Raw genomic sequence first — 11,305 nt, 5'->3', positions numbered from 1 at the left:
CTTAATAAACACACAATGTATTTGCCAGTATTATTCAGGACATCTCCAAAAACATGTTTACAGTCGTCCAAAAACTGCGACAAGCACATTGAAACAATCAGCAACAGAGCCTTTAGGCTATAACAGTGAAGACAGCTTCACAGCAAAGTGCTAGAGTACAGCTCCCGACTAGGTTCAGTCTTCTCAGAACTCGACGTACTGTCGAGATTCTCGACGCTACAACTCGCGATGCACTCCACAATAAGCACTAGAATACAGCTTCTGACTCAGTTCAATCGTTCTTGGAGCTCAACACACTCCAAGATAAGACTCGATGATGCACTAACTCGCGATACATTAAGAGACTCTCTCTACGCACTCCCCAATCAACGCAATACTAGACTGAAAATCAACTCGATAGACTCGAGATACTACTGCTACTCCGCATACAGGCAGGGTTTATATAGCTTTTAGCTTGCATTCGAGAACATTCTAAGTCAAACCAGTAAGAACTCGTTCTAAATGGTTCTCCATCCGTCTACGGCATATTGCCAATTTCGCTGAAAGATGTTGCCAAATGGGTGATTTCTCGCCAAATCTAGCAAATCCTAAACCTGCTTTGTGGGAAATCTATCTTACCGCAGCTGGAAATTTTTTAACAGTAACTTTCTGAATTTGCCAATAGTCAATTTTTTAAAAGTGTTCTGTTTTCAGGTTTTTAGAATAATTATGTAATAAAGACACAATAACACGCCGAATAAATACTAATTCAGAAGTCAAACAACAAAAATCAGCGTTATATTTACAAAATTTTCACAGTAAACAGTCACTGTGAAAATTTTGTAAATATAACGCTGATTTTTGTTGTTTGACTTCTGAATTAAATATGTAATACCCTGACCTTTTCTCTTCCGCAGAACTTCAACATCTAATCTTAAAAAATTTAAATTCTTTATCAAGTAGATTACAAATATTGCAAGAAAAGGTGGAGTTGCTGAAAACTCCTAACTGTGCAATCAACCGAAAAATTCAGAATTAAATATATTCCAATTAAAAACTGAATTAGAACTTCAATTTTTAGAGAGAATGTTTCTCAACAACATAGCTCCTGTGGTATTGTAAAATAATATTTTACATTAATCCTAATAGTTTTTTTTTTTTTTTTTTTTTTTTTTTATTTTGTTTACTTTTTGCACACATTTTCATTTTATAAAGTAATTTCTGTTACGTTTTTGCTTAAATGAAATTTTCTATTTCAGTATTATCTTATTTTCTTTACATAAAAACTAACTGCATAAAATGTACTAAAATACAAATATGGAACTCAAAGCAATGAAAACGTTATGATTTTATAAATAAGTTTCCATTACATTTGCATTTTATTTTGAGGAAAGTTAGATTTCTTGAGTGTTCTGTGAAGTTGAAATAATTTTCTTAAATGATAGAATAAGAAATCTTGTTGGTTATGCATTTATAGATTAAAGTCAATTTTTATTTATATATTTATTTATTTAGGTCAATGAATTGAAACATATTAATGTTAAAGGAGACTAACGTAAACATATTAATAGTAATCGTAACAAATATTTTGAAGTGATGTCGGACACGCTAGCCGAAGAGTACAGTTGGGTAAGTGAAAAAAAAAGGGGGGCATTTAAATCCCTGAAGTTATCATAGGTTATTTTACATAAGTCAACATTTATAAATATATTTTTATGTACATCATCATTTACAAAATATCTTGATAATTTACATTACGTATAATATGAAATCTGCCAAATTAAGTCACACCCAGCACCCGTAGCTCTCAGCCTGAGTCAAATCTTAATTATTCAAAAAATCGAATAAAATAAGACCAGACTTCCATGAATAATGCATAGTGCTACTAAATGCATATGTGACCATCCCAGAAGGAATAAAGCAGGTAGATATTAGCATCTGGAAAGATATCCCAATGCATGAAGGAAGAGTAATATATTTAGTGTATGAACCTGTTATGTCAAGAAGACTTTAAATGAATTAGAAGACAACATAAAATAGCAGTTTTATCTGATCGCAAATGTTTAAAATGTTATTTAAAATGTCTAACTTTTTTTTATTCTTAAAATGATGTTTAATCCTCATTTGTTCTGCTATTTAATTTTTATGATGTATTGTTACTTAGTTTGTTATCTATCCATTTGTCAGTAATTGAGCTGAATTAAGTAAAGCTTTGTTCTTTTACATTATATTTTACCGCTCGATCAGGCCGACTGCCGTACCAAAGCACTCGGGTTCGAATCTCGAAAAAGGTTCGGGGGTTGTAAATGCATAGTGTCTGTGCATCATGGGGGCACCGAAAATATGCTGCAAGCCGAAAAGTTCTTTCAAGAAGCTGATCGTAGGGAAAGAGAACTTGAAAATCCTTGGACTCGTCCTCCGTGTGATAGTTGCATCGCAAAAATGTTATGGTTTTTAATTAATTGACTTTCTGTTTAAATATGCAGTAATTATAATTAAAAATTCACAAGTAAATTTTCCATTTAATGTATTTTTTAGAGATAGTGCAAACTCATCTCCCTGCAACAATTGAAAAGAAAGGTGCTACTATAACAGTTAATCTCAAAAAGGTTGGTGGGTGGTAAATGTATAGTGTCTGTGCAGCATGGGGGCACCCAAAATATGCTGCAACAAAGTTGCTACTACACTCATGTCCATAAATTAAGGATAATTCGGAGTCACGCGGAAATCGAACTCTAAAATATACTAAAATATCACCTGTAACATCACTACACACATCTTCAAGAATCATATGCAAATTTTAGGAAGTAACCAGATGACACCGATGGTACTTCACAATGACGAGAATGTAGGAAAGTGATATATAACGAATACAGGCAAAGAAGTAAAATTGTTTGCAGGCACTTTATAAGCATTTCAGTGCAATAACCAAATAGTTCGCAGGGGCTTTATAAGCATTTCAGTGCAATAACCGACAAAGGACGCATTTGGATGATTTTTTACGTGGTAGAATTATCGGCCGTCTGGAATGTGGGCGTACCCAACTGGAAGTATCAGACAAACTTGGAATTGCCCAGAGTGTCATCTCCAGGCTTTGGCAACGATTCCCAGATGATGGTAATGTGAGTAGACGTTACAGCACAGGTCGCCCCAGAGTTACAGCGCCGAATAAGGACCGGTATTTGGCAGTTACTGCCAAAACAAACAGGTGGAGCACAGCCTGAGACCTGCCTCGTCAGCTCTCTTCAGCCACTGGTACGACAATTTCAAGGCAGACCGTGTACAGACGCTTAGGGCAGATTGGTTTATATGTTCGTAGACCTGTCAGATGCGTTCCACTTACTGCAACTCACTGTCGCCTGCGGTTAGCCTGGAGTAGAGAGCATGCACTGTGGACACCGCAACAGTGGGCTTGTGTGATGTTTTCCGACGAGTCCAGGTTTAGCTTGCAGTCTGATTCTCGCCGGACTTTCATATGGAGAGCTCCAGGTATTCGTTACCACCAAGAAAGCATCATTGAACGACACCGTTACGGTGGTGTAGGAGTGCTCGTTTGGGGTGGAATTATTCTGGGTTCCAGAACTGACCTTCATGTTCAAATTGGAATCATGACAAGCCATATCTATCGGGACGTCATTCTGGAACAACATGTACATTTGTTTCGGGGTGCCATGGGCACACAATTTGTTTATGGATGACAACGCCCGTCCTCACCGTGCAAATATCGTAAGCGAATGCCTTCAATCGGAGGATATCACCCGTACAGACTGGCCAGCATTCTCACCAGACTTGAACCAGTAGAACACGTGTGGGACATGCTTGGCCGACGAGTTGCAGCCCGTCAACCTCCTTCTACATGTCTACCGGAACTTCGGAGTGCATTGCTTTTTGAGTGATGTAATATCCCCCAAGATCAGATCGATAATTTGATACTCAGATGCCTAGGCGTTGTACGGACTGTATTGCATCGTCTGGGAGACATACAATGTATTAACAATCAAACCAACCATGTAATATTGGTTTTTTGTAAATAAGTTTTTTTTTTTTTTTTTTTGGTAATTTGCTCCAGGGAGAAAAAAAATGGCTAATTTTTTTTAATAATATCAAACATATAGCATCTGTTTTTGTTCTTTACCTTTTGTTTAATAAATAAGCTTTACAAATAAGTCAAATTTGTTTTGCTTCTAACTTTTCCTTTGCCTGATTTTGCATTATCCTTAATTTATGGACATGAGTGTATAACAGCGAGTACTTTTGTGTACAGAAGCTGTCTTGAAAGCTTAGAATCTAAAATTTTAAGTTTGTATTTGTTTTTACTGAATTGTAAGTATTATAAATTCATATGTTTGGAAGCGTCCGAGTTTCAAAAATAATAAAAGTATAAATGATAAATAATAAAGCTTCAAAATAGTAAATCAAACAATCATCAAAATGTTTAGTACCTATTTAAATATTTGGAGCTTTCTTTCAATTTTAAAGTAATTTAAAATTTAATAAATAGCTTTAAAACTCTTGCCAGTCACTGCTCATCTCAATGCATATAATAGCATTATAATTTTTTATAATAATAATGCATATTTTGTTTAATTTCATGAGGCTGAAGGAGACATTGTAAACTTATATTATGAATACGAGTCATATTTTGTAAAATTCGATGAAAGGCCATTCGAAAAACATGTATACATTGACAGAATTGCCGATATAAATAAAATATGTTATTAACAATATTAACTTCTTATTAATTAAGAAAAGGCTGCATTAAATATATTAAAAAGATCTTTTAAAATTTTTGCAGGAAATGAATTTAAGTTTCTCTTAAGTGAATGGATATTTTTATATCTTTATTACCGTATTTGCAGGCGCATAAGGCACATCCCCCTTTTTTTATACACATTTCATTATAATGAATTTACAGTTTTTTAAATATAAATACAAAGTAATACTTTATACCCACAATTCATCTGGGGAAGAGCTTTTAATTTTCTTCATCAAAACCTAAACACTCATCACCATAGCTAAATGAAAAGTCACTTGAAACTTCTCCTAAATCAGCATTCGAGTCCTCATACAACAGATTGTCCTCTGTACCATCCAGTGTATTAATAATGCCACACTTCATACATGATTTAACCTCTGCCTCTGTTTTCACAGCATCCCAAGATGCTTTGACCCATTCACAAACTTTCCAAATGTTAGGCCTTCCCCTTCTTCTTGATGGTGTAACCTCAAAATTTGAAGCCTGCATCCAGCTTGCATGCTTTGTTACAGCAATTTCAACGTTGTTTTTGAACCATAATTTGCCAACAAACTTAAGAAACACCAAACAGTTGAAATTTCCCACACTTAAAAGTCGTTCGCAAAAATTGCAGTTTTCATGCCAGATGCACATTTACTAAGCTCTCCGTAACTGTAATATTCCCACACATCGCAAGGAAACAAGAAAAAAATCACATAACTCCAAAAAAAGAGGAAATTTCCAGAAATTAATGCAATCAAAAACTGAGTATCGACATACAAGATGCACCTCCTTTTTTTCCCGACTTATTTTCAAAGAAAAAAAGTGCGTCTTATACACTAGAAAATTTGCTATTTAAAACTTTCTTACATTTATTGGAAAACAAATTGTTTTATATGCTTAATTTCATTCACATAACTATGCTCACTGTAGTTATTGGCTATACTAAATATTTGAATGAAGAAATGTAAGTTTTATTTGCACAAAAACTATTAGCATATGTTTTATAGCAATACACGCAAGTACACAAAAGTGATACACAAAAACTATGAGCATATAGTTTTATAGCAATTTATGAGAGCAAGGTTTTACATAAAAATGTAAATTAATCATAAACGCATCTGTTATATAATTTCAATACAATGAGATATAACAATAATCACTGAGGAAATCTGATATGATTGTGATGACTATATTCAATAATTAAAAAATTCCAAAGATTCCAGTAAGATTTTAATAACTGGAAGAGTAACTTCTTACTGGATCAATAAAACGCTTTTCTGCTGTTATCAGTTTTACTGGAGGAGATGTCTGAAATACTGCTATTGCGACATTATACTGATTAAACTAATGTAACACTGTGCGACACCCACACAGATCTTTAAAGCAGCAATTCTCAACAGGTGGTACACAAGATAAAAAATAGGTGGTAGGCAAAGAAACAAAGTTCAAAAATTCTATGAAGAAAAAAAGAACAATTGTTAGAAAATTCCTGTGATTGCACTTCCACTGAAGATTTCATAAATAATAACTTTTGGCTACACCGAAAAAAAGAATTTAAAGGCATTTCAAATAAAGCTAAATTTTTATTGCCTTTTCGCACAACCTATTTGTGTGAACAAGGATTTTCTTCCATGTTTTATTTGAAAAATAAATACAGAATAAAATTAAAAGTGGATCACACTTAAAGCTAAGTGAAATATGGCCAGATAAAGAAATTGATCTCTCTTAAACAGGCCCAAATTTTACACTAAATTTAAGTATATAACTTAAATTTTGATAATTAAAATGGTAACCAATTCTTAATTAATATTTTTTATGTGTGCCTATTTAATACAGATAGCCAATAGCTTGTGCAAATGGCAAAACGTTTATTTTTTCTATTTATATTGAGAAACTGAATAAGTATTATAAAATGTACAATAATTATACTGGTTGTACTAAGGTTTTTAAATTTTTGTTTAGATGGTATGTGTTAGTCAAAAGGTTGAGAACCGCTGCTTTAAAGCAATTAAATTTATGTCACTTTGTGAAGTTATACAAAAGTCGCAGTGTGACATTAACATCATTATCGCAGCATGACTTTACTACCATACGCAAAGACAAAGAAGCAACAATAACAAAAAAAAGAAGCCAAGAGAAAAAATTGGTATCTTACCTCTCAGCCTCCACATCCACAGGGCTTGTTTGCTCACATCCTCTTCTTGGGCGCTTCGCATTCCTATAATAAACAAAAATAGGTACAATTTTATTACCGAGACCATAATAAACCACAGTGACAGTACATGCATAAAAGCACCAAACTTGGCACACACATCCATTTAAATCATAAATTGACATCACATAAATTTAGATACTTCTAAATGCAAGTGAATTATGACTGCACATAAATTTAGATAGCTCTAAATTTTAATTTACCACTGAAATACTGGTATACTTTTTAAACTTTTTAAAAGTGCATCGAATCTATCTATTTAGAAATTGCCAGAGATGAAAAATTTGCAATAAAATTTTGACAAAGAAAAGGCATCATTCATGATTGTGTGTGATTATGACAAAGCCTCAAGGGCTATCTGCCTGTGCCTTTGTGGAGCACTTTCTAAGGGAAACTGGCTCGTATACACGTTACACATGGGGAAAACCACGAAAACGCCCAGCCCGTTCCTGGGATTCGAACCTCGGACCGACTACCAGCGTTCGGCGACTCCACCGCTCGGCCGCTGGTGGGCCTCATTCGTGATAGAAAATTAGGCTTAAACTATAGTCCAAGAACCATGAAATGAAACCATTTCATCGATAACTCAACAACTAAATGGCACCTTTAATCTTCTAGGTGTATCTACGGATTATTTCGCATTGAAAGATGGCTTTCCAAATCACGACACGCAGAATATTCTTGTCAGATTTTGATAAATACGAAATGGTTTCGAATGAATGCGGCAACTGGCAGTAGGGAAATAGCAATCAATAGAGAAAGATGTTACAGCGCGAGGTTCATAAATAAAAACCTCGTATCCAGCCACACTATCTGCCGACCTGTAGGCGATTTTCGTGCCGAAACCGAAAAATACTAAGAAGCCTTCGACCGAAAGCTTTGTGTATGCAAAAAGTTTGTGAAACAAAATTTCTTCTATAAAATAAAATGCAATTTGCACTGAACCCATGAATTACTTTTAAAGAAATTAATATCACCTAATTTACAAATAATTTCTTTTAGCATGGAATAAATACTTAAACAGGTATCTTACAATTACATGAAATAACGTAATCTTTAAAGGCATTGATGTATACAATATAAATATTTGCTTGTTATTTTATGAAATAACAGTGTCTGGGAAGCCCACTCAAATATCCTGTAGAATTTTAACAAATTATTTTATAGGATACAAATATGCATCTGTTTTTTTATGAAATATGTGAAATTCATGCAAATAAAATTAAAGATTATGAAATTTATTTTAATATAAATAACTCTGCAAAAAGAAATATTCAGGAGACTTTATTCCCCTTATTTTCCTATTATTGTCATCATAAAAAAATAATAGCATTTATCTTAAAGATAATTAGCTTATTTAAAAAATACAATCTGTAAGCACTTTCTTTAACTCGATATAAGATCCATTTATTTTAAATACTTTTCTAAAACTTTTTATAAAAAATAAGAAAATAATGTAAGCACAAACCTTGTGGTTGAAAAGTTATGCAAACCTTGGGTTCAGTACCCCTCAAATAAATAATGAAAACAATCTCAGATTTTATAGGATAAAAATTAGGTCCAAACGGGCAATTTTTTTCATTTACAGACAATCATTAGATGTTTGGGCTAATGCTACTTTGGACTAAAAGTATTTAAAAGCTACAATTTCAGACAGACTGTCTTGCACACTTAAAATACAAATGTTTTATTAATTACACTGCTTGCCTTAAAAATATGTTTCTTAATCAAAAATTTGCTAAATTTTTATAAAACATAAACTAATACTTATAAAAGAGCCTGAGGCAATTTGTTACAATTAATTAAATTGTTCAACGTTGTTTAATTAATTGTTTAGGTGGTCAGAGCCGGAACAGCTAATGAAGTTTATGAGACTGTGATATTACTTTCGGTTTTGTGAAATGAAGAATTACATAGGATACTTTCAGATTGAAGTTCTGTAGAAACAAAAAAGTAAGTACCATCCCTCTTTCTGAAGCTCTTTATTTGTTTATTGACTTTTGGTAATTAAAAGGTCACTAAAGAAGATATCAGCGAAAAAACATACATTGAAACAAAGTTAAAACAAAACGTTGCCGACAAAAATATCCAAAGAAGTGATTTGGAAGTGCTGAAGAATAAGGTTAAAGTGTTCGAGACAAAGATAAATTCCAATTTCGATTCTTTGTTCGGGTTATGTATTGAAGAAAGTGCAGTCAAAAGTCTTTAATCCGGACATCCATAATCCGGAATGATCTATAATCCGGACCTCAAAGCTACAAATTTTCCGCGCATGCGTTTACGCATATGCATAATACGTTTACGCATGCGCGTTTAATGTATAACGGACGGTGTAAGCTAAGCTAAAATAATCTATTTCAGTTAATGTTGCAGATTGTGTTGTTCCTTAATCTTCTAATTGGATACGGCTTATTATTTTCTTTTAGACTATTAGAGCAATTTAATAAAAGTAAGTTGGAACTTTCGATTATGTCAAACACAATTTCCGATACTGGAGCTGCAAAGAATCTACAAAGGGAAAGCATGTTTCGATGTCCATCAAACAAAAAGTGGAATTGCTGCAAAAAATGGATAAAGGCATATCCTTTGTTTCTCTAACCATTCCAAAATCTGTTTATCAATTTCAAACTGCTCTGCGGGGAAGGGGGGACGTCACGGCGTGCAATGAACTGGAAATTGATCTCTCAGCACTATCCTCATCTTCATGGCAGATGTTTTTATTTTAATCGGCTTATAATTCCTTATTAAATGTAGTATTTCATCTCGATTTGCTCCCTCTTTGATATGATTTAAATCAAATTCCTCGTCATTATAAATATCACGAATACACATCAAATAGTTTTCTGGTTGCAATTTTCTAATTTCTATGCATAATGTATGCTTTACGCATGCGCGGGTTGAAAGAAATGTTTAATAAAGTAAACAAATAAATATTAAGATTTTTTTGTAAATTTTGATACCCTTTAGATCATAATTGCTCTTTATTTCATAAATTACGGTTTTATATTTTTAATTTTATAATTTATGCATGCCATTTTACCAGATTTAAACTGATGATCTATAATCCGGGAAAACCGATAATCTGGAATCGCTGAAGTCCTGACAAGTCCGGATTAAAGACTTTTGATTGTATTGATGCTTATGTAAAAGAGAAAGAAGAGATTGACGATATTGTCTTAGATGTAGAAGTCGAATTAAATCGTAAATTAGCTAAGCTTTCCAAAGAAATTGAATAGGAACCTTTGGTTTTCACGAATGCTTAGGTCAATGTTAAATTATCCAAAATTATTTTGCCAACGTTTTCGGGTAACTTACACGAGTAGCTTTCACTTAAAGATATTTTTTAGCCAGTGTTGATTCAAATCCTAATTTAACAGATGTGGTCAAATTACAGTACTTAAAATCTGCGCTAAGAGGAGATGCTAATCGTATTGTTCAGTCAATATCCATAGTTGACTCTAATTATAAATTAGCCTTTTCATTACTAGAAGAAAGGTTCTCTAATCACCACGAACAAGTGTATGTTCATCTGAAACGATTTATGAATATGCATCCTACGCAAAATGAGTCTGCGTCAGCAACATTAAATGTAATTGACATTTAGAGACTCTTTCACTGAACTGTGTTATCTTCAGTACAGTGGCTTTGTTTTGTATTAGCTGAGAAATACTTGGCGACAGAGCAGAATCTTGTCTAATAGCGCATGCGCCACTAGAATCGCCGCTGAAATATATTTTCGATAAACTTGATTCTTGTTGTACACATTCGGAGTTGCGAATCATATGTTACTCTGTAAGAAAGAAAGCTAGCGCTAGACTGTCGCCGTGGAAAATAAATGTATTGAAAGTAAAAGTGTTATTTTCTGTAATGTGTGTGTGGTGTTATTTTATTGCGATATATAGCTATTGACGAGAAATAGAATAATTCAATTCACCAAACACACTTGAATTGAATTATTCTATTTCTCATGAATAGCTATATATCACAATAAAATAACACCACACACATTACAGAAAATAACACTTTTACTTTCAATACATTTATATACCATAGTGACACTCTGGCACTACGTTTCTTTCTTACAGCGTAACATACGAATCGCAACTCCGAATGTACGTTTTTCTGCTCATATCTCCTTTAGTGACATTTTAATAAGCAAAAGTCAATAAACAAATAAAGAGCTTCAGAAAGGGGGAGGGTACTTAAACTTTTGTTTCTACAGAACTTCAATCTGAAAGTATCCTAGTAATCCTTCGTTTCACAAAACGAAAAGTAATATCACAGTCTCATAACCTTCATTAGCTGTTCCGGCTCTGACTTACTGAGTTGGATCTTTTAATTTCTTATTTAACTACTTTTATTAAATTTCAGTTTAC

This window comes from Stegodyphus dumicola, chromosome 8 (genome assembly GCF_044657685.1).
Source record: "Stegodyphus dumicola isolate Sdum_Otavi_A_Nest chromosome 8, ASM4465768v1".
Lineage (NCBI taxonomy): Eukaryota > Metazoa > Arthropoda > Arachnida > Araneae > Eresidae > Stegodyphus > Stegodyphus dumicola.
The sequence above is the reverse complement of the archived record's forward strand: the minus strand, read 5'-3'. Positions refer to the sequence as shown.